Source organism: Chenopodium album, chromosome 15 (assembly GCF_948465745.1).
Source record: "Chenopodium album chromosome 15, dcCheAlbu1.1, whole genome shotgun sequence".
NCBI classification, from domain to species: domain Eukaryota; kingdom Viridiplantae; phylum Streptophyta; class Magnoliopsida; order Caryophyllales; family Amaranthaceae; genus Chenopodium; species Chenopodium album.
The window spans coordinates 27,337,342-27,360,138 of record NC_137848.1 but is presented as its reverse complement, the minus strand read 5'-3'; the positions used below and the strand labels follow the sequence as shown (position 1 = coordinate 27,360,138).

The 22,797-nt window shown below is 42.1% G+C and overlaps 1 pseudogene; it reads left to right on the top strand.

Moving 5' to 3' along the window:
• Positions 1-7,320: 7,320 nt before the first annotated feature.
• Positions 7,321-7,419, top strand: LOC145583635 (small nucleolar RNA R71; annotated as a pseudogene).
• Positions 7,420-22,797: the final 15,378 nt, after the last annotated feature.

Sequence of the window (22,797 nt, the reverse complement as noted above, 5' to 3'; positions counted from 1 at the left end):
TTAAGTTCACTTAAATCAACCAACAAAGAAACCCTAGGTCCCTAGAACATTAAGTAAAATTGCCATTCCACAACAACACTTAACGACCTATTGAGAGTAGTGATGGGCTACGCCAAAGTGAGGCATCACTATTATTCTCTAGGATACATAAGGTATACCGGGTATGTAAGTTGGTTTTGCTTATACTCAACGATATGAATGATGGAGTCCTAACATGTCGTGGCAAAGTGGATAAGTTGTTGAGAGAGCATTACATGCGACGATTTATCTAACCAAGAGTGGCTTAGAGTCATTAGCAAAGAGTTGCTTACCTTAGAATATTGAGTGTTAAGACAAGCCAAAGCATGCTTAACTACTCATTGTTTCTTTGGATCTTGGAATTGACTTATTCTTACCAAATGGTCACAATTTAATGTGTGAATAAGACTTTTAAATAAGTTTGATTAATATGCATGATTTCAATCTTATTTAAGTATTATGAATGGTTTTTCATTTCAAATTCTTTCAACTGTAGAACAATGTCTGCAAATAACTCAAACAACCAATTCTCGTTGCGCTTAATTCTCGACAAGAAGAAGTTGAGTGGGCCAAATTTTCTTAATTGGCAAAGGAACTTGTGTACAGTTCTCATGCAAGAGAAAAAGGAATATGTCCTTGATGAGGAAATGCCCAAGACCCCCAATGAGGAGGTGACTCAGGCTGCCCTAAACTGATGGTAAATTGCCAATCGAGATGTCAAATGCATCATGTTGGCCACAATGTCTCCCGACATTCAAAAGACTTTCTTTATGAAGGAGACAACTTTTGAGATCATTTCTGAGCTGCAGAACATGTTCCAAGAGCAGGCTTGAACTAAAAGGTTTGAAAACCACAGGTAGATCCTTAAGAGCAAGCTTAAGAAAGGAGAGCTAGTCAGCCGACATGTACTCAAAATGATAGGATTATTTGAGAACATGGGAAGGCTTGACACGGGGTATTCAACCGAGATGGCAATTGACATCATTCTCCACTCACTACACAAAGGATATGATCAGTTCAAGATGAACTATAACATGCACAGCCTGGAGAAAACCCTCACCGAGCTTCATGGTATGTTGAAGCAAACCGAGCAAACGCTCAAGGATGAGGGGAAGCATGATATGCTCATGGTAAAAAAAAGGGCAAGCCGTTCAAACACTCAAGCAAGAAGAATAAAGGCTTTAAGGGGAAGGGTAAGAAAAAGACCTTTCCCCCTAAGTCAAAGGCTACCAAGGATAACAAGGAGAAGAAGGTAGCATCTTCTAAATCTGATTGCGAATGCTTCTATTGTAAGAAGAAGGGACATTGGAAGAGAGATAACCTCAAATTCAAGGAAGATAAGAAGAACGGAACCGTTGCTTCTAGATCAGGTATATTCGTTATAGACTTAAACTTCACTAGCTCAACATCAAGGGTATTAGATACCAGATGTGGCTCACACCTTTGTTCCAATTCTCATGGACTAAGGAACACTACGAAGCTAGCGAAGGGAGAGGTTGAACTCCGAGTCGACAATGGAGCTAGAATCGCAGCCGTATCCGTAGGAACTCTCAGTTTGTCTTTGCCCTCGGGGCTAGTTTTGGAACTTAAAAACTGTTTTAATGTTCCTAAAATTACCAAAAACATTATTTCAATTTCAGCGTTGGACGCTAAAGGTTTTGAGTTTTGAGTAACGGACAATAAATGTTCGTTTTAGCTCGATAATGTTTTATATGGTATTGCACATTCTAAAAATGGTCTTTATGTGCTTTCACTAGATAAACAAGTTTATAATGTAAATAATACCGCTAAGAAAGCTATAACCATTAAGTCAAATCAAACATACTTGTGGCATTGTCGTCTTGGCCACATTAACAACAAATGCATCAAGAAACTAGTACAGGAAGGTGTTCTTGACTCATTCGATTTACAATCGTTTGAGAATTGCGAAGGATGTTTATTAGGCAAGATGATTAAGCAGCCATTCTCCAAATTGGGAGAAAAGGCAGGTGACTTGTTAGGCCTAATACACACCGATGTATGTGGACTAATGAGCTCCACCACAAGAAATGGCCATCGATATTTTATCACCTTTACAGACGACTATAGTAGTTATGGCTATGTCTACCTTATGTCGCATAAATCTGAATCATTGGAAAAGTTCAATAAAAGAAAAGGGTATACTTTCAGAATTGACACCTCTAGGAACTCCACAATGGAACGGAGTATGCAAAAGGAGAAATCGAACCTTGTTGGACATGGTACGATCAATAATGGGTCTAAGTGAACTTCCAATATCTTTTTGTGGACACGCACTTCTAACTGCGGCACTGACACTGAACCATCCTCCAACCAAAGCTGTAGAGAAGACTCTATACGAGCTATGGACGAAGAAACCTCCTAGGTTGTCTTTTCTAAAGATATAGGGATGCGAATAACATGTCAAGAAATTAATTTCTGACAAACTTCACCCCAAATATGACAAGGTTTACTTTGTGGGCTACCCAAAGAAACCAAAGGGTATTACTTTTACAATAAATCCGAGAACAAAGTGTTTGTTCCTCGCGATAGTGTCTTTTTGAAGAAGGACCACCTTTCCAAAATGACAAGTGGGAGGAAAATCGAACTCGATAAAGTTAGAAAGGACGAGCAACAAAAACAGATTGAAAGTAAAAGTGCTCAAAAAGCATCTGTTGATGCTGGTCAAAATGTGCAAAGTTAAACCGACAATGCAAATGCTCAGTCCGTTACCCTGCGTAGGTCGCAGAGGCCAAGGTATCTTGGTCTGGTATTAACCGAGAATCAGGACATCCTGGTAATGGATTGAGACGAACTGGCAACCCACAAGAAAGCGATGGCGAGCACCAAATCTGCTAAATGGCAATAGGCCATGAGATCTCAAATGGATTCCATGTTAGAAAATCAAGTCTTGGACTTGGTTGAATTACTTGAGGGTTACAAACCTATCGGATGTAAGTGGATTTTCAAATTGAAACCGACAAAGATGGAAATGTATTCATTTACAAAGCTAGATTGGTAGCAAAAGGTTACAGGCAAATTCATGGTATTAATTATGATGAAACCTTTTCTCCGGTTGCAATTCCTAAATCCGTTCGGATCCTCGTAGCGATTGCTGCATATTACAACTATGAAATATGGTAGATAGACGTCAAAACCACCTTCCTCAATGGAATTTTAGAAGAAACTGTGTACATGATACATCCTGAAGGTTTTGTTGATCAAAACAATGCTGGGAAAGAGTGTAAGCTTAAAAATTCCATCTATGGGCTACAGCAAGCTAGCCGAAGTTAGAATCTGCGATTTGATGAAGCCATCAGCAAGTTTGGTTTTATCAAGAATCTAGATGAATCTTGTGTTTACAAGAAGGTTAGTGGGAGTGACATTGCCTTCCTAGTATTATATGTCGATGACATATTGCTCATTGGAAACAACATTCTGATGTTAGAGTCTTTAAAGGCCTGGCTTGGAAAATATTTTTCAATGAAAGACTTGGGAGAGGCTCCGTACATATTAGGCATCAAGATCTATAGGGATAGATCGAAAAGGATGATTGGATTGAGCCAGAGTACTTATATTGATAAGGTACTAGGATGATTTAGGATGGAAGAGGCCAAGAGAGGTCACTTGCCCATGTCACATGGCATAACCTTGAGCAAGAAGCAGTATCCAAAGACCCCTGATGAGCAAGAAAGGATGAAAGATATTCCATATGCTTCGCTAATTGGATTGATCATGTATGCCATGATATGTACTAGGCCAGATGTATCGCATGCCTTGAGTGCTACGAGCCGGTACCAATCAGACCCAGGGAGGCGCATTAGACTGCGGCTATGAATATCCTAAAGTACCTGAAAAAGAACAAGGATAAATTCTTTGTATATGGTGGCTTAAAAGAATTAGTAGTCGAAAGTTATACCGACACAAGCTTCTAAATAGATAGAGAAGATTTCAAATCACAGTCTTGATATATGTTCTGTCTAAATGGAGGAGCGTTTCGTTGGAAGAGTGCCAAGCAGAGCACAACTGTAGATTCTACAACTGAAGCCGAATATTTTGAAGCTGCTAAAGCGGCTAAGGAGGCAGTTTGGCTTCATAAGTTCGTTGGTGAACTTGATGTAGTACCCTCAAACATGTCAAGTGGTGATTTTACATGATAAGAGAATGGAAATCAGAAGGTAAAATCAGAATTTCTAAAGTTGGAAAGGATGACAATGTAGCTGATCAACTTACTAAACCTCTGCCTCAAGTGAAGTACAACAAGCACGTTGATGCAATGGGAAACAGGCACGCAGGAGATTGGCTTTGATTTCCTTGTTTAGTGTTTTAATTAATTTTGAACATTTTAATGTAAGACACTAAGAAGAACCATTCAAGCTTTGGAGTAATTTAATTTCATGAAATTTTATCACTCCGTATTCTATTTAATTGTGGTTTAGGATTAAATATTGAGTCCATTAGATTATGAGAATATTCAAAATAGGGTATCAAGACCAGTCATGGATAAAGAAACACCTATTAAGTGAACACTGAATATTATAATCGAGAATTATCCTTAATCGAGGTCATTTAAAAGATGGACGATTAATGGCCGCTTCAGATTAATGTGTAGTTTGATTTATAGCACCGTTTCTTGATTGTCATAAATCAGTTGTACAAGTATTGGTTTATAACCATACTGGATCGACCTATGAGAATACTTTAAGAGATTTAAAAATCGTCATAAGTATACTTCTCGTTATGGTTATCGGAACCTCTTTCCTCGAGCATGAGTATTGTGAGTTCCCTTGTTTGAGTACTAGTACATTTTGATGTTCATCAAATGTCTGCCGTACAAGGAGATTATAACGGCAACACTCAGACGGCTTGGTCCTCTTTGTAAGAGAGGCTTACATTACAAGACTGGGAATGTCCCCCTACTAATAATAGGGAACATGTCTTTGTTGTTTACAAGGCCTCTCGAAGAGCGAGACTGTGAAAATGCATGGCTGTGCTCGGATGGATTTTAGAAATCATCTGTTTATTGACAGTCAAACTCGAATTTCGAGAAACACTTCAGGACGTGATAAGGATGACGAATAACCTTACCTTATAGTTCATGAAGAGACATTCAGTGACATATGAAAAAGGCTATACACTAAAAGCGCACTTGTCCGGAAGGACAATTGGGAGATTAATAAAAATGGTGTCCTTCGAACAAGTGTATTATTCCGATAGAGGGTTCGGAGCTATTGAAAAGCTATTTATTTAGTAAGTTCAAGTGATCGGAATGGCTAGTTGGAGCCCGCTTCCGATCAGTAATATTAATGCATAATTAATATTACAGCTTAATCTTGACTGAACCCTTCGGGTCACACCCAAGCAACTAACGATCCGACACGACAAATTAATTCGGAAGGAGTTAATGAGTTGCTCGAGTAATTAATATTTAGACGTCTGAAATCAAGCTAGGAGCGTCGAAACCTAGTGTCACAAGTCGAGTCGAATTAATTAAAGATGAGATGGTAAAATCACTAATTAATTAATAATTTACCAAAATACCCCTAGCATTGGAATGTCCCGAGCAAACTGAGTGCTAGGAGCATTTGGTATAGCCAAGGTGACTGGTGCGTGCCTAGGCTGGCTGGTGCGTGCTAGCGCACCATGGTTAGCAAGGCTGCCAGCATATGGCTAGCAAGCCATGCTAGCATGTGTGTGGCAGCCGCAGCCAGCTAGCAGCAATGCGCGTATGGCGTGCTAGCCAGCATTTATGCCGCAGCATGCTAACTGTAGTCTAGCACGCATGGCATGCCAGCCCGCAGCAGCTAATAGTAGCATGGCGCGCATGGTGCTGCGCCCACCACGCTAGTAGCAGGCTAGCCACACACCATGCACAAGCTAGGCTACTTGGGTACCTTAGCTTGGCCTGCCACGTGGCAGCATGCTATTGGGGCAAGTGGGAGCTCTTGGCCGATTTTCTCGAAATCCTTGGGGATCAAGTTTGGTCCTACCCCTTTCCCTTATGGTCCTTACCTAACCCCTCCTCTTAGTATGTCGCTTGTTGATTAGTTAGCTGTTGGCTATTTCATTTTGTTTTTGATTTAAAAATAAAAGGAGAAAATTTATTTTACTAACTCTCCCACATTAATGGGAGAGTGGATTCCTCACTTAAGTTTCCCTATAAATACCCAACTTAGGATAAGGGAAAACTCACTTGAGTAAGAGCTCAATTAGGAATCTCCACTTGAGAGAGAACCTATAAGCTCATTAATTACTCGGGTAGTCTTTTTAGTCGGACTTGGCTAACCTCCAAGTATTAGACCGGTCGGGTCGAGTTGTGGGTGGACTTCGTTGGAGGTCCTTTCCATTTGTGAGGCTCGGCTTTTCTTAAGTAAGAGCACTTTTCGGTTGAGCGAAGCACGCTACAAGGGTAATTTAGTCTTTTCTGTATTTCTTGTTATTTATGGATTTTGTTATATTAATTGTGAGTTTGTTCCTAGGCTCGGGTTTTATTTTCGCGGTGAGTCGGACTCATCGAAGCCCAACAGTGTTTGCGGGTGGACTCTGTTGGAGGTCGTCGCACTTGCGTGACTCAAAGTAGCTTTCAAAGTAAGAGATCTCTAAGGAGTGAAGCACGCTACAAGGGTAAAATAGTCTTTCTCTCTCCTTGTTATTAATGTTGTTAATTATGCATTAGTTATATTAATTGTGAGTGGGTCTTGGGGTCGGGTTTTGTATTCCATGGGAAGTCGGACTTTCTGAAACCCAAGACATTGTTCCTTTGGCCATAAAATCTTTGCCAATTTTTGATGTTTGAAATAAAATTCACTTGTTCACACTCATTATTATCAACATCATTACAATTATCAAAAGCTTGTGGACAATTGGAAGCATCATGATTATACGATCCACATTTATCGCAAACCTAACGACCATTTGGCATATTGTTAAGTAGAAAGAGGAGTTGAGTTAAAAGATGTACCTCTCCCCTTATTGTGGAAGGGAATTATCAGTGCTTGTGACAAAGCACTCTCAAAATTTGCTTTTATGGAGGTCATCTCCTTTCCCAAGTTTGAAATTTGTGAGGATAAATTGTGATGGCATTGAGATTGTCGATCGAATACACCGTAGAACCACTTTTTCTTATCAACTCTCTCTCACCTTCTTGCCAATCCATGTAGTGTCTCACTACGTCCTCAATTATGTCCACCACCTCCTCTTCCGTCTTGTTCACAATAGGACCTCCGGCTCCGGCATCTATCTAAGCAAGATTTTCCTTGAGGGCTCAAACCTCCATAGAAAATTTGGATGATTTGATAGGTGGGAATCCCATGGTGTGGGCACTCTCTTTGATATTCCTTTTACTTCTCCCATGCCTCATAAATACTTTCATTGGATTTTTTACTTGAAGCTTTGAATGAGTGTCCTTGCTTCGACCGTCTTCTTTTGTGGATAAAAACAAGGTTGAAACTCTTTTGTCACTTCATACCATGTGCTCAAAGAGTTTGGTTTCACCTCTTTGTCCAACCACTCTAAACCACGTCCACCGAGAGAGAAAGGGAAAAGTTGAAGTCGGATGAACTCTTGAGTAACCCCATTCACCTTAATGGTATTGCAATATTTCTCAAACTCCTTGAGATGGTTGAGGGGACTCTCATGCTTGGCTCCACTAAATTGATGCCTTTCTATCAATGCAATAATTGATGGTCTAATCTCAAAGTCATTTATTGGTGTCGTAGGAGGAGCAATTTCACTTTCAAACCTATAGGCTCCCGGAGTTCCCAACGCCTTCAATGCTACTCTCGAATTAGCACCCATGCTTTCTCGTTCTTCTTCTTCTTGATGGTCTTCATCTCTTGAGGGACTTGAGCTTAAGGAACAATTCGCAACCCTTATCTTCATTATGGTCCTCTCGATTTCTGAATCAAATGGCACTAAAATTCGATCTCGTGCCCTACGCATACAAATCTCAAAGGAAAATATTAGTAGCACGGCTACCAATGTAGACTAAAAGAAGCAAAATATTTTTGTATTTTTCAAGTAAGATGGAATAGACTCAACAACTATAACAAATAACCATGCCATTCCCCGACAATGGCGCCATTTTGACGAGGGATATTTTAGGTTGTTGGATTCTAAAACTCCTTCAATCAAACAAAATTTATAACCATAGGGGTAAGTCCGAGTCGAATCCAAAGGATTGGAGGCAGGTATTATGCCCTTAAGTCAAGCTATCCCAAAGAATGAATAATTGGTTTGGTAAAATAAGAACAAATCAACACGACAAATTCTAAAATGAAAATCAATATTAAGACACTAGGGAATTAGGGTTCACATCCCTAGCAAAGGATCTACTCACTTCGCATTGTAGATTTGAAGAACAAAACTAAACAAATCATCAAATTCATCATTAACATTGTAATCAAATTATCAACATTCAAATCAAACAATTAACTTGAAATTCAACAAAATATCAAAAATCAAACACTATAATTGTATTAAAGAGAAGGAAATTCATACAAAAATTTGATCAATATCAAAGAGAATTAAGATCAAATGTAGCAATCATTAAATCACCAAGTTTCTCTCTCTAGAATCTAAGAACAAGAACTCCAAGCTTAAACTTTCTCTCTCTAAAAATCTATTCTATTTTTTTCTCTAATATAATTTTAATTAATTCTCCCTCTAAGAATAGGAAGAAAATCTATATATAGTAAAACTAACAAAGGAGAAATTATTTAGATGTCCAAAAGAACCCGTACAGGCGTACCCTCTCCCCATATTGCGCGGCCGCGAAGAAGTGGGTATGGAACGGGGGAGGAGGGGTTGCGTGCCCGCGCCCCTGCCATGCGCGCCCGCGCCTAGAAGCAGGGCAGCCTTTGTCGTGTGACCATTGATGCTTCCGTGGACTCCACTTGATGAACAATAGGGGTGGTAGTTTCTAAATGCTCCCATGGTGGGTTCAACACCACTTTTGATGCTAGTGCAGCATGAGAGTGCGGCCTTGAAGACTTGGAGCTTGCACACCTCAACTCTTCAGCTTCAAAGGGAGAGATCGGCTTGCTTCTTGAGCTTTATAAACCCGAGGAAGAGTCATGGACATAACCGTTCTCCTATAAACAATGAAAAGGAAACAAATAAAAGAGAATAGGAAAATAAACTAAGAAATGCAAGATAATGGGAAAACAACTAAGGAAAGCCCAAACTAGAGAAATAGAAGATAAAACTTAAGAAAAAGAGATAAAAGAGCTATAAAACTAAAAATCATCCTAAAAAAAGGCTAAATGAGTGCCATAAATGACACTCATCAAATACTCAAAGTTTTCTTGCCGTGTGGGGGCAGAAACAAGATAGAATATGGTCTACCAATCGGACCACTTAGACGGCTTGTCTAGGGTCATCTGGTACTCATGGTAGGTAGTTAGTGTGTACCATGCCCTTTAGCCGCCTTGGTTGTGGCTAAGATAATGCATGTGAGTAAAAGCCTCCCAGTCGGAATGAAGGCCTTACATCTCACAAGCGGCAATGTAGCCTAAAACGTTGACCTAGGAGTTTTGGGTCAACTGGCACATTCCTAGGTCGTATCCTCTAAGGATGGCCTTTATTGCGTCGTGAGGAGGGAAGCGGAGACCAGCTATGAAAGCCGCCTCATAGCAGCCAAAATAATTATTGGCATTTGGCTGGTTGTCCTTCCAGGAAATGGTGCCCAGCTTAAGCGGCACCCGGATGTCATATCCCTCACCTAGGGGGCGTTTTAATTTGAAATCTTCCAAGCCTTTAATTATACTGGCCCTATACCTAGTAGAGACATGAATCCAGAATAGGTTAGCCATCTCATTCCATTTCTTTCTCTCTTCCACCTTGCTGTCCTCAAGTGGAGAAAGGTAGTTTTTTTGGGGTTTTTCTGGTCCCTCGGGAAAGTTACGTCACTAATTCTGGAATCTGTTGTCTGTACCTGTAAAATAAAATAGACTCTGGGTGGTTGGATTTCTTCCTTCAAGGATCAAGTAAGTACGTGTACGAAGAATATAAAAAGGTGTGGAAAAGGTAAAGCGAGACCTTCTCGGATTCCGAGATCAGGTGTTTCTCTAATGTGAGAGAATTCAGTGTTTGTAATAAATGAACGTACCCCAAAAAAGGGGGAAATCTCCCTATTAATAGGGCCATTAGAATATGTGCCCCTTACGTTATTCTGACCTAATGGGCTGCGCCGTTTTATGGCTTTCTCGAGAATTGGGCCCTAAAGGCCGCCATTTCCTTTGTTGAGTAGAGATGCCACGTGTTAGAACTTGAGTGGTCCACGTTGGACTTGTCTTGGGATGACATGTGTCCCTTATTGTGCCACCAAGGGTATTTTTACCCAAAACATTTGCCCTTCACAAGGGTGACGTGGCAGGCCACGTGGTGCGTGTGACACGCATCACTCTGAAGGTGGTGAACAGTTATTACCATTTCACCTTCTGAGGGAATAACGGGGATGCCCTCCCCCCCCCCCCCCGTTTTACCTCTTTATAAATAAGCTTTTACCCCCCTTCTCCCTCTCTCATCTTTGACAATTTCTTAAGACTAGAGACAGAAAGAGAGAAAATTTTTGGAGACAGAGACTCTAATCACCGCCTGTAGCAGTTTTCGTGAATTTTTCGTCTGCCTTTACGTTGACACAATCGGTCACCGTTTGAGAAGCCAAGGAGAAGGAAAACTTTGAAAGTGTCTGCTGATGAGATCACTTTGGACGGGGAGTATGAGAGAATAGATGCGCAAACAGGTTCTCCTCCGGGTGCCCCCCCACTCCTAGTGATGGGATCTTAGAGGAGTCAGACGGTGAAGGGTCCGTCTCTGCCCCTACTCATAACAGATCAGATCTGAAGGACGGTGAAGAGGCCGCCCAATGGTTGGGATCCGAAGCTTCAGGCTCCGATCAGGCGGACACCAACAATGAGGCCCAGGAGAATGTCAAAGGACCGTCCATTGATGAGTGCCATTTATGGCACTCATTTAGCTTCTTTTTAGATGATTTTTAGTTGCTTTTATATCTCTTTTTATCTCTTTTCTTTAGTTTTAACCTTAATTTCTCTAGTTTGCACATTCTTAGTTTTTTTTTCTCATTTTCTTAGTTTATTTTGCCTTTTCTCTTTTATTTGTTTGCTTTTCATTGTTTACAGGAGAACGGTGGTGTCCAAGGCTCGCCATGGCTCTTCCTCGGGTCTTATGAAGCTCATGATGGAAGTTCATCACCCTTTTGTAGCTTACAAGTCAAGGTGTGCAAGCTCCAAGTCTCCAAGACTGCGCTCTTATGCTGTGCTAGCATCAAGAAGCTGTATTGAACCCACAGTGGGGACGTTTAGGGACTGCCACACCCAAGGTTCATCAAGTGAAGCGCACGAGTTGCATCGACGAGCGTGCGAGGAGGATCCCCTGCTCCCAGGCACGGGCGCGCACGACAGGGCAACGGACGCGCACCACCTGTGAGTGAGCATGCGACCCTTGTCTCCCGTTCCGTACCCTCTTCTTCACGGCCGCGCATTCTGGAGTGAGGGCATGCCTATACGGGTCTTTTTAGGGCATCGAACTAATTTCTCCTTAGTTAGTTTTACTATATATAGATTTTTCTTCCTATTTTCAGAAAGAGAATTATTAAAGAATTTTATTAGAGATTGTAGAGAATTTTTAGGAGTGAGATTTTTAGAGAAAGAAAGTATATGTTTGGAATTCTTGTTCTTAGATTCTAGAAAGAGAAACTTGATGATTACTATATTTGATCTCCATTTTCTTTGATATTGATCAAAGTTTTGTAAGAATTACTTTCTCTGTAGTCCAATATGCACTATATGAGCCATGCCCTAGGCGGTTGGAGGGCGTAGTTGACTGACCACCCACTCAGAATATATAATGCCATTGGACAAACCATCCAAGTGATCCAACTTTAGTTGGTCTCTTCTCCAACTTTGTTTCAAAATCGGTTCCTCCGCTGGTTCAATAAAGACTCGGCTCTTCTAGGGAAGAAGTGTGCCCTCCCTCGCATTCCATAAAAGGCTTGGGTAGAAATAATAGAGCTGGGGTTTTCCAAAACAACTATCGCACCCCTAGATGATAGGAAACAAATAATAGTACCTAAGAATTGGGTACCCCATCCGGAATTTCTAAAGGATAAGGCGTTTCTCTCCGCCTATGGTCTGATTACCATGTTCGAGAGACGTATGTTGCCAATTTTAGCAGACATTGTCTTAACATTTGTTTTTTGTATACTTTTATCATGTATCTAATGAATCGACTTCCTTTTACAAAAGACACTCTAAAGATGGTAAACGCTTGCAAAGCCTACTGCTCAACTCAGAAAAGAGCAGCTGGAAAGGAGGAAGGCAGCACTAGATTCCAAAAACAAAAGGGTAAGACTCGCCTTCCCTTTAGCACTTGCTTGAATATAAGTTGAACCACCTTTGCCCGCTGTAACCCCTTTGTTTCACTTTCAGAGTGGTAGAAAAATCATCCCCCACTTCATCTCCAAGATGCTCAAGTGGCTAGGAGATGAGCTAGGGAAGACCCCGTCCAAGGTAGGGAAGAGGAAGCCTACCCAGACGGCATCTACAGCGCCGCCAAACCAAGATCGACCTACAATCGGCGATAAAAGTCCGGCTATATTGAAGGCTCTTAGTGAAAGTACAAAATTGGTTGGTAAGAAGTTGAACGCCTTTACGGTGTCGAAGAGTGGCGTACCCCACTCGATGCTGCGACCGGCTTTGCAGCGGCTGGGGATGGGGATGGGGATAAGGATGGGGATAGAGGGACCTCCTGGCCCGAAAACCAAGGTATGGATGACTGTCTTGAACTCCCGTGGCCGCTTACTCTATGCGAGCCAAAACTCATACAACCCCATCGGGAGATTGGTTTGGCAGCTGGCACAATATTGGTGCCGCTTATGCTGCTTTCTCACCACATCCTTCATTTGGTGCAGATGCCTCTCCAAATCGGCCTGACCTCCAGCAGTAGTCCAAATAGATGCTGAGAACTCTCACATAGTCAGAAAAGAACCAGGTGCCTAGACTGCAAACGGTCAATTTTGACCGCATCCTAACCTTGCTTACTAAGGTAACTTAGAGTTTCTCTCAAATAGTCTATTTTGAAAGTATGCCATTTAACCCTTCTTTTACCGTGTGTGTTTTACAGGTGATGCTGAGGGTAGACGGGCTCAAAACCCCATTTAGAAAGAAGTAGGAGGAGGTAAGAGACGCCAATAAACGGGCGACTGACACCCTTAACTCTATTGAATATCGATCTTCCTTGAATATTTTTATGACTAAAGCCAGGGAGATGAAACAGGAGGAACTGATGAAAGAGCTCACGGCTGCTGTTGAGACGGCCAACAATAAGACTAATAACCTTGAGCTCATGCTCCAGAATTTCGAAGTGTGACCTGAAGGCTCTGGAGGCGGCAGACAAGGAGAATACCTAGCAGAGGGCGGATAACAGCGGGCTAAAAAACGAGATCATCCAGCTTTAGAGCGATCACAAAGATGAGCTTTCTAAGGAACAAGACCAGTTGGTTGCTGAAAATGAGAAGAATTGTGAGAAGCGAATGAAGCTGGCTTAGGATCTTGTACATCCGAGCGCCGACTTTGAGTACTTCCGTCTAAGGTGTGACTAACGCCACTGCGGTGTATGATGCCCAGGTTTTAGGCCTAGAGGCACTATCCATTTAAGGTGTGTGCCAATATAACCTTAGACGACAAGGAAGTGGAGAAGGAGGAAGAGGAGGAGCTCGAGGAGCAGAACGATCAGGCCTCGGTTGACTCTAACTAAGTACAAACTGAGCAAACTGAAGCCAATTTCCCGCCCATCCAAGACCAGACGGTGCCTCCAACTTTTTCCCCTGAGCGTTTGTGTGGTTGGTTTCAAACCTTAATTGATTGACTTGGGAACTTTTGATACTTTAAATAGTATGATATGTTTCTAAGTCAATCAATCACAGTAGTGATTTCCCCAAACTAAGCCCACGGTCGTCCAAGGTTCAGGCGGTTGATAGCCAAGACCGAGGACCCAGACGGTTTCCAGGGATTGCTTAGTCTAAGGGAAAAAGATTGTTTAAACCGTTTGGGGTATCTTACTCATATTCTCAAGTGTTCATTTGCCTAATTGGGTGGACTCTTTCTAAGTATACAATTTCTAATATAATTTAAGTTAGGAATTAGTGGGTTACCGGCTGGTGTCTATAGAAACACGGTTTTATTACACCGTCTAGGTTCCTTTTAGATTATTTAGGGGAAATAGCTACGAATGTCTCACTGAGCTAATCAATCTTTGCCGTTTGGAATAGGTTCATTGAGCAATGTACCACTTGGATGGGAGATGCTCTCTACGACGAATTCATCCAGATGGGCGTCGCCGGATGTCATACTCATGTTAGAGCAGATGTCTATTAAATAATATCATCCGGCCATTGGCTTCATTATGTCGTTTTGAGACGAACGCTCAGCTGCTAAGTTTTTTTTAACTTAGCTTATATTTGGTATTTGAGAATGGACCGTATTTACATCGCACAGACGGTGTTTCCCACATAAGATACATATTAAAAGCAACAAATAATCAGCATTTGAAACATAAAACGCAACTTTTTCATTAATAAGCTTTTCATTTGTTTGCATTCCACGTTCTAGCTAGCTGCTTGCTGTTTGGGGTTTCCAGTTGGTAGGTACCGCCTCTTACTTCTTACGGATCCGGTAGGGGCCTTCTCAATTGGGTGTCATCTTGCCTTGTTCATTGGCCCTATCGGTTGCCTCCATTTTTCATAACACAAAGTATCCCACTTTTAAGGGTTGTTTGTGTACTCTTTTGTTGTAGGCTCTTGTCATTCTCAGACGGTAAATCTCATGACGCAAGGCGTCATTGCCCCTGCGCTCCGGAAGAGAATCTAATGCAAGCCGCATGACCTCCTAGTTTACTTCTTCGTCATACAACATGACTCGAAGGGTCGGTTCATAGTGGTCAATAGGCAAAACGGCCTCTACACCATACACCATGAGAAACGGGGTTTCATCGGTTGCCCTTTTTTCAGTCGTTCTAATGGCCCATAGGACATGAGTTAACTCTTCTATCCATAAGCCGCCATCCCTTTCAATTTTCTTTTTGATACCGTCTCCGATGAGCTTGTTAAAGGCTTCAACCTGACCATTTGCTTGGGGTCGGCCAACTGATGCAAAACAATGTGAGATCCCTAGATCCCCCAACCAATTTTTGAGGGTAAGAGTCTCAAACTGAGGGCCATTGTCAAATACCATGGACATAGGTACCCCAAACCGGGTAATGATGTTCTTCCAAATGAAAGAGATGACCTCATGCGTCTTAATGTTCTTGACTGCCTCCGCCTCTACCCATTTGGTAAAGTAGTCGACAACAACTCAGATATACCGTCATCCGCATGCATAGGAGTATACGGACCCAGGATATTTATGCTTCATTTGGAAAATGGAACCAGGCTATGAATAGCCGTTAGATCGGTGGCCAGACGATGGATTTGCTTGCCAAACTGCTTACACTTATCACACCTTCTCACCATTTCAATGGCGTCTGCCTAAAGCTTGGGCCAAAACTAACCCTGCTTGGCCCTAACTGATAGAGCCCTACCGCTTATATGAGATGCGCATTAGCACGAATGTAGCTCCTCCAAAACTTCATGACCCTTTTCAGGGGTGATGCACTTCAATGTAGGCTTCAGAAAGCCCTTTTTGAAGAGTACCCCGTCATTGATCTCAAAGTTAGCCGCACATTTTTCATTGCGACCATTTCTAGGTATGTATCCGGCAGGGTGCCGTCTAATAGATAGGCTCAGATGCCATCTATCCAAGTTGAGCTTCGTTCAAGTACGTACTCCAATGGGATCTTCTTTGACAATACTTCGTTTTTCCATTACATCCCAAAAGACAAACCGAGGCATATCACAGGATGCGGATGATGCAAACTTTGACAGAGCATCTGCCTGATTATTCTCAAACCTGGGAAGTTGACTTAGATGAAATTCTTCAAGTATCCCAACATCAATTTTTACCGCCTGAAGGTATTTGATCACAACCGGATGGGTGGCCTCATAGTCACCATAGTATTGGCTAACAACCAATTGTGAATCAAAGCAGGCATTAATTTTTGTTGTCGTTGCCACCTTACACATTCGGATGTCGGCTAACAGGTCTTCATACTCTGCCTGGAACTTGAACCGTAGTGCATACTCATACTTGTCCCTTCAGGAGACTAACATATAATCCCTGCACCACAGCCGTTCATAGTAGAGCTCCCGTCTACATACACTTTCCAAACCTGATCAGGATTATCCGGCGTAGCCGACCTTGTGATTTCCAAACCTGATCAGTATTATCCGGCGCAGCCTTCCTTGGTTCGAAAGTGATTTCAAGACTTTGCATTTCAATAGCCCATTTGAGCATTCTACCGGATGACTCCAAGGTTGTCATTGCCCGCTTGAAGGGTTGATCTTTATAGATCACAACAGATATGCTAAGAAGTATGGTTTCAATTTCTTGAAAGCCATGAAAAGAGCCAAGCCAAAATTTTCAACCATAGGGTACCGTAGTTCAGCATTTCGAAGAACATGGCTAATGAAATAGACCGGGATCTGATTGCCGTCTCTCTCAACAATGAGAACAGCACTGAGGGCATGATCTGAAATGGCTAAGTACATGTAAAGCGTCTCCTTAGGTAGAGGAGTAACAAGCCTCGGCAAAGAGTGTAAATGTTCTTTTAATTTCTGAAAGGCCGCCTCACCATCATCCCCACATTCAAATCTAGTCTTCTTCTTGATTTCTTGGAAGAAATAAAGGCACTTGTCACCCGAGCGGCTGAGGAATCTCCCTAATGTCTCTAGACAACCAGTTAGCTTTTGAACCTCTTTAGCAGTAAGGGGTGACTTCATCTCAATAACCGCCTATATCTTCTCAGGGTTAGCCTCAATCCCCCTTTGATCAATCAAGAATTCAAGAAACTTCCCAAACTCAACGCCAAATACACACTTCTTGGGATTGAGCATGACCTTATGCTGCCTGAGTGTGGTGAAGGTTTCTCAAAGATCAGTAAGGTGATCTGTCTGTATCTTGGATTTGACTATCATGTCATTAATGTACACCTCTACATTCCTTCCAATCTAATTAATAAAGACTGTATTAATCATTCGTTGGAAACTAGCAGGTGCATTCTTTAAGACAAAGGGCATCACATTATAACAGAATAACCCCTTATCAGTGACGAATACCGTCTTTTCTTGATCCTTTTTCCACAGGGGATTCTGATGAAAGCCTGAGTAGGCATCCATAAAGCTCATCAAGACCTGCCTAGTTGTAGAGTCGATCAGACTGTGGATCTTTTGAAGCGGGTAACTGTCCTTTGGGCATGACTTGTTCAAGTTAGTGTAATTAACACACATGTGTCAGGTACCATTCGGCTTCTTTACAAGCACAACATTGCAACCAAATAAGGGAAGTTACATGGCCGAATGAAGCCAGCGTCTAACACCTTTTTAACCTCGGCAGCTGCCGCCTGACTTTTCTCCTCACCGTGATTTCTTTTCTTTTGCTTGATAGGCTTCATTTTCGGATCCACGTCAAGTTTGAGGACAATAAGATCCGGGCTAATGCTTGGCATCTCTTCAACTTTAAAGGCAAAGATGTCTTTGGATTCTTTCAATAGGTGGTGCAAGTTTGCACCAAGCTTTGCAAAAGCAACCAGCCTACCTTAACAATACACTCCGGTCAGCTGTCGTCTAGAGCAATATCAATATGTTCACCAGCAGGCTGGGGACGGAGTTCATCTGATCGTTTCCCAGTCAATGATTGCTATTGGTTTTCCTTCTTCACCGCCACCAACTGATCGACTTTCCTCTTTTTCCTGGCTATTGGTAGGGTGGGCTCGGGATCCTAACATCGTTAAAGTCTATTGGCTCCTTCCCTTGGATGGCTACGGCTTCTGTGGGCTTGACGTCTGAAAGATAGCACTCTCTAACCGTGTTCTGATCCCCATTTAGGGAGCCAATAGAACCATCATCCCTTTCGAACTTCATCAGTATGAAGGAAGGGATTATAACGACCTTGGACTCGTTTAGAGTTGGACGGCCCAAGATAAGGTTGTAGGCGGTCAGCTCCTCCACAACAAAGAACCGGACGACCATGTGGCGTCCCTTTCCCTTCTCTCCTAGCTGGATGGGTAGATCAATCCGTCCAACTAGGTGCACGACTCCTCCCCTATAGCCAACTAGAGGGTGAGAGACCTTGCGCATGATGTCGGGCTTGTACTTCAACCTGGACAAGCACTTGTAGCTGATGATATTAGATGAACTACCCGTATCAATAAGGATACGACCAACAATCTAATTGGCCCCCTTGCATTCAATAACCACAGGTTCATCATGCGGCCAACAAAATTTTCCCCGATCCTACCTAGTGATGATGACCTTAGGAATTGTGTTGGTAGACGCCTGAACTTTATGAATAGAATTGACTTCCGTCTTCCTCAGATGGTCCTTGGTATCCCGGATGATAGGGCCCCCTCCATCAAAACCGCCTGCTATGGTGTAGATCAGCTTTTTGTTAGTGTCCGAACTACTAATAGGCTGGGCAGCCTTTTAAGACGATTGTCCTGGGTTTGTCTTCAAGGTAACCTTGGAATTAAGGATGTAGGTCTTCAACACCCCTTGACCCCTTGATCAGCCAGACGATCCAAAACCTGCTTGAGGCTATAGTAGTCATTGGAGTCATGGCTAATGACCTCATGGAAATGGCAGTACTTGTTTTTGTTCCAATTTTTGGCGAAACCTTTCATAGCAGCGGGCTTCTCAATGGTCACCTAGTCTTTGATCTCTATGAGAATGGAGTAGCAGTCCTTATTAAACTTGTACTTCGGGACGTATGGTTTAAATTCTTTCTTTTTCTTCTAGGACGGCTGATCAGAGTCATAAAACGCCTAGTCTTCTTTTCTTTTCTTGCTCCCTTCAGTTTTGGGAGCCGGTTGAGAAGGCCGAATCTCCTTTTGTTTTCCAGACTTCTTGGAGTCTGACTAATTGCCGAGCGAACAAAGGTCGGTCGCCTATGTATAGGCTTTCGCCTCCATCAGCGCCTCTTGGAGAGTGATAACTCTCTTTCTAACTAGGTCGAACTTAAAAGTTGACCCATCCTTCAGACCCTAGAAGAAGACTATGTATGCAACTTCGTCAGATAATCCTTGAATCTGGATTCTCACCAGATTGAACCGCCTAACGTAAGAGCGAAGACTTTCTCTTTCTCCCTGTTAGATGGTGCTCAAGTCGAGACTTGTTTTCTTGGCATGGATGTTCATCGAGAAGTTAGAAGCAAATAGGAAGGCAAGCCTCTTAAAGCTGTCAATGTATCCGGCTGGCAAGTTGCCAAACCATTGCGGAGTGATGCCCTTCAATGTAGCCAGGAAACATCTGCACCAAATGGCATCATCCAACCCCTATAGGTACATGAGGTTGTTGAAGGCCATGAGGTGGTCTTCAGGATTGGTGGTACCATCATAGGTACCAACCAAGACATTCTTAACCTTGGGCGGCTCTGCCGCTCGTTTATCTCCTTGGTGAACGCAGAGGGTTGTTCACCAAGTTTCAACAAACAAAGGTGCCAGTTCAAAGGCTGGACATTGTATGCTGCATGTAGGGTTGGGCATATTGCCCGTATGGCATCTGAGGCACATACGGGACTCATCTAATCATCTGAGGGCATGTATGGATAGACTTGCCTCCATTCTGACTCTCATGCAGTGACTGGGAATACCTTGTCGAGGTACTCCTGAAGTTGTCTGGGAAGCTCGACATCGAAGCCGATTCAGACAGCTGCTGGTTCCGCTTCTGCTCAATAATGTGTCGGGCATCAGAAAATGACTTCTTGCTGCCATTCGGCTAGACGTGTCAGATGACTTTCCTCGTGCCAATCGGGGGCAGAAGAACCTTGGACTAGTAAATCAAGGTCCCGACCTTCTCCTTAGTGGCGGGATGTTGAGTAGGCTGCCGGTCCCTGACTGGCTTTCTCCCCTTAGTATGAGGAGATTTTTTAGCCGACTTACCCTTAAGCCAGCCGCCTTTTTTTTTATGAGGTCCCCCGTGATCTTCCCCTTAAAACTATTCATGAATTTCATGATTTTGTCTCAAGTAACAGGAAGTTTCCCTCTTACCTCCTAAGTTTCCCCAGCTAGTTGTCCGGAGGCTTTACTTGGACTCGCTTGGTTTTCGCCCCATTCCAATCTAACCTTGGGACGGATGCGCTTTTGAGTGACCCATCAAGGGCCACAGGGATTTCAACTTCAAAGTCGTTGTTTATATCATGGTCTCAGTAGACATTCTCATCGACCGGAGGCCGATTAAGTTCAGGAGGCAGTATAGAACCTTGTAAAACCATCTTAGAGATACTCTCCTCATAGACGATGCCAAATGTTTTGGGGTTTTTTTGGTCCCTCAGGAGAGTTACATAACTAATTGTGGAATCTGCTATATGTTCCTGCAAAACAACGGAGACTCCGAGTGGTTGGAGTTCCGCCTCTGACGATTAAGTAAGTACATGTACGGATAATGTAAAAAGGTGCGGGAAAGGTAAAAGTGCGATCTTCTTGGATTTTAAGATTAGGTGTTTTCTCTTATGTGAGAGAATTTAGGTGTTTGTAATAAATTCACGTGCCCCAGAAAAGGGGAAAATCTCCCTATTTATACGGTCATTGGAATATGTGCCCCTTAGGCCATTCTGACCTAATGGGCTGTGCCGTTTTGCGGAGTAGAGATGAATTAGGCCCTGAAGGACGCCACTTCCTTTACGGAGTAGAGATGCCACGAGTCAGAACATGAGTGGTCCACGTTGGACTTGTCTTGGGATGACACATGTCCCTTTTTGACTGGGCCACGAAACAATAGTATTTTTACTCAAAACAATAGTCATCACTACTCTCATCGTTGCTGGACCTAGTAGTGGCCCCTCCTTCGCCTCTCCTAGTAGAGGCCACTTCGTCTTCGCTTTCAGAGCAAGAGAAAGAAGCAGCCTCTCCACCGTCTCTGTGTTCAGACTCCTCTTCCTCAGAGCAAGAGGCAGAGACAGCCTCCTAACCATCTCCCTATTCAGATTCCTCCAAGATCCAATCACTTAAAGTGTAGGGTGCACCCAGAGGGGACTCCATCTCTTGCTCATCCAGCATATCAAACTCCCTAGTCGGTGTGACCTCATCAGACGACACTTCTAAATTAAAGTGCCCCTTCTACGTCTTGGCTTTAATCTTATGCCATTGATGTCAATCAAAATTACGCACATGAATACTTAGAACTTTTCAAGTCTTATCCACTTATTCTAAATTATTTCCAAAATAAATTTTAGGAATTAAAATAGAAATCCTTCCCACTAGAGTTGCCAAAATACTACAGGGAATTATTTCAAGCATCCCACACTTGAACCCCACTGTGATCATACACTTGGGCATGGTGGCGTCCAAAGGGAAGAAAGCAAGAGCAAAAGAGTGGCCAACAAGTTTTAGGAACTTGTAAACCGCTCACAGGGTGAAGGCTACACCCCTTCACGATCCATGAGATCGCTAACTCCATAGTGGTCCTGAACCATGACTAGATATTTGGTTGATTAAACCTGCCCTAAAAATAGGCCTCTACTTTAATCTTCTCATATTCATATGTGCTTCCCGATCAACATATAATCAATATAAAAATCCTAAACCTGTTTAATCTATGTTGGTTGATTATTAATGCACAAACAAATCTATTATGGGCGATCACTTGAATTAAAACTATATTAGCCTAAAATCAACTTATTAATTATATTATTAAGCCTGATTTAAAGTACAAATTCCCTTTAAACCTACAAGAGAGAACGTGATCAAGCAATAACAATAATATCAAGCAACATAAAAATATTGATACAACAAATCATCATCATCATAAGAATCTCATCAAAGCATAATAATAGCAAGATCCTAGGCATGATACTAACATGATTAATAACAAATCGTACCATGTCACTAAAGAATAAAGATCAAATCTTTATTCTTAACATGATACTAACATACATGATATAAGAAATCTGAAGCAACCTAAGCATAATACCAGAAACATACATGACATTAGAAATATTAGTTAATACCCTAAACATGATACTAGGAATCATAAAGACAATCTAACATGATACTAGGAATTAAAAGAATCTAAGAAAGATACCTAAAGAAATAGAGCAATAAAACTACTTACTTTGTTGCCCCGTATCTCTGTCAATCAAAACAGTACACATGTTAGTAACTTCAATAAAAATATAAAATCAAACAATAAAAATAATAATTGAAATTGGGATTTGGAACCATACCCTCAGAAATTTTCAACCTTTCACGTCTAGGGCGAAGGTAACTTCGAGCTTGGCTAGGTGTTTCTAAGTCTCATGATGGAGGAATGGTGTTTGAAAATGGAAATGCTTAGAAAGAGGGAGAATAACAAGCTTTTAGCTTTTAGAGAGACAGAATAGAAAGATGATTGTTGTTGAATTGAAAACTGGGAATAACGACCCTATTTATAGAGAAAACGGGGAATAACGACCCTATTAAAAAAGGATAATTAAGATATTTTAGGAACTTATAGAAGCTTCTAATTAATCCTAATTGGTTTAGGAATATAATTAAGTTTAATGAACCCTCCACATGATCATTGGGTCGCACATCAAGCTCGTTTAGACCCAGTTTAGTATTTTGACCATAACTTCCTCACTATATCTCGGAATTTGGGCTTATAATATATCGTTGGAAAGGTATTTTCAAGCACCA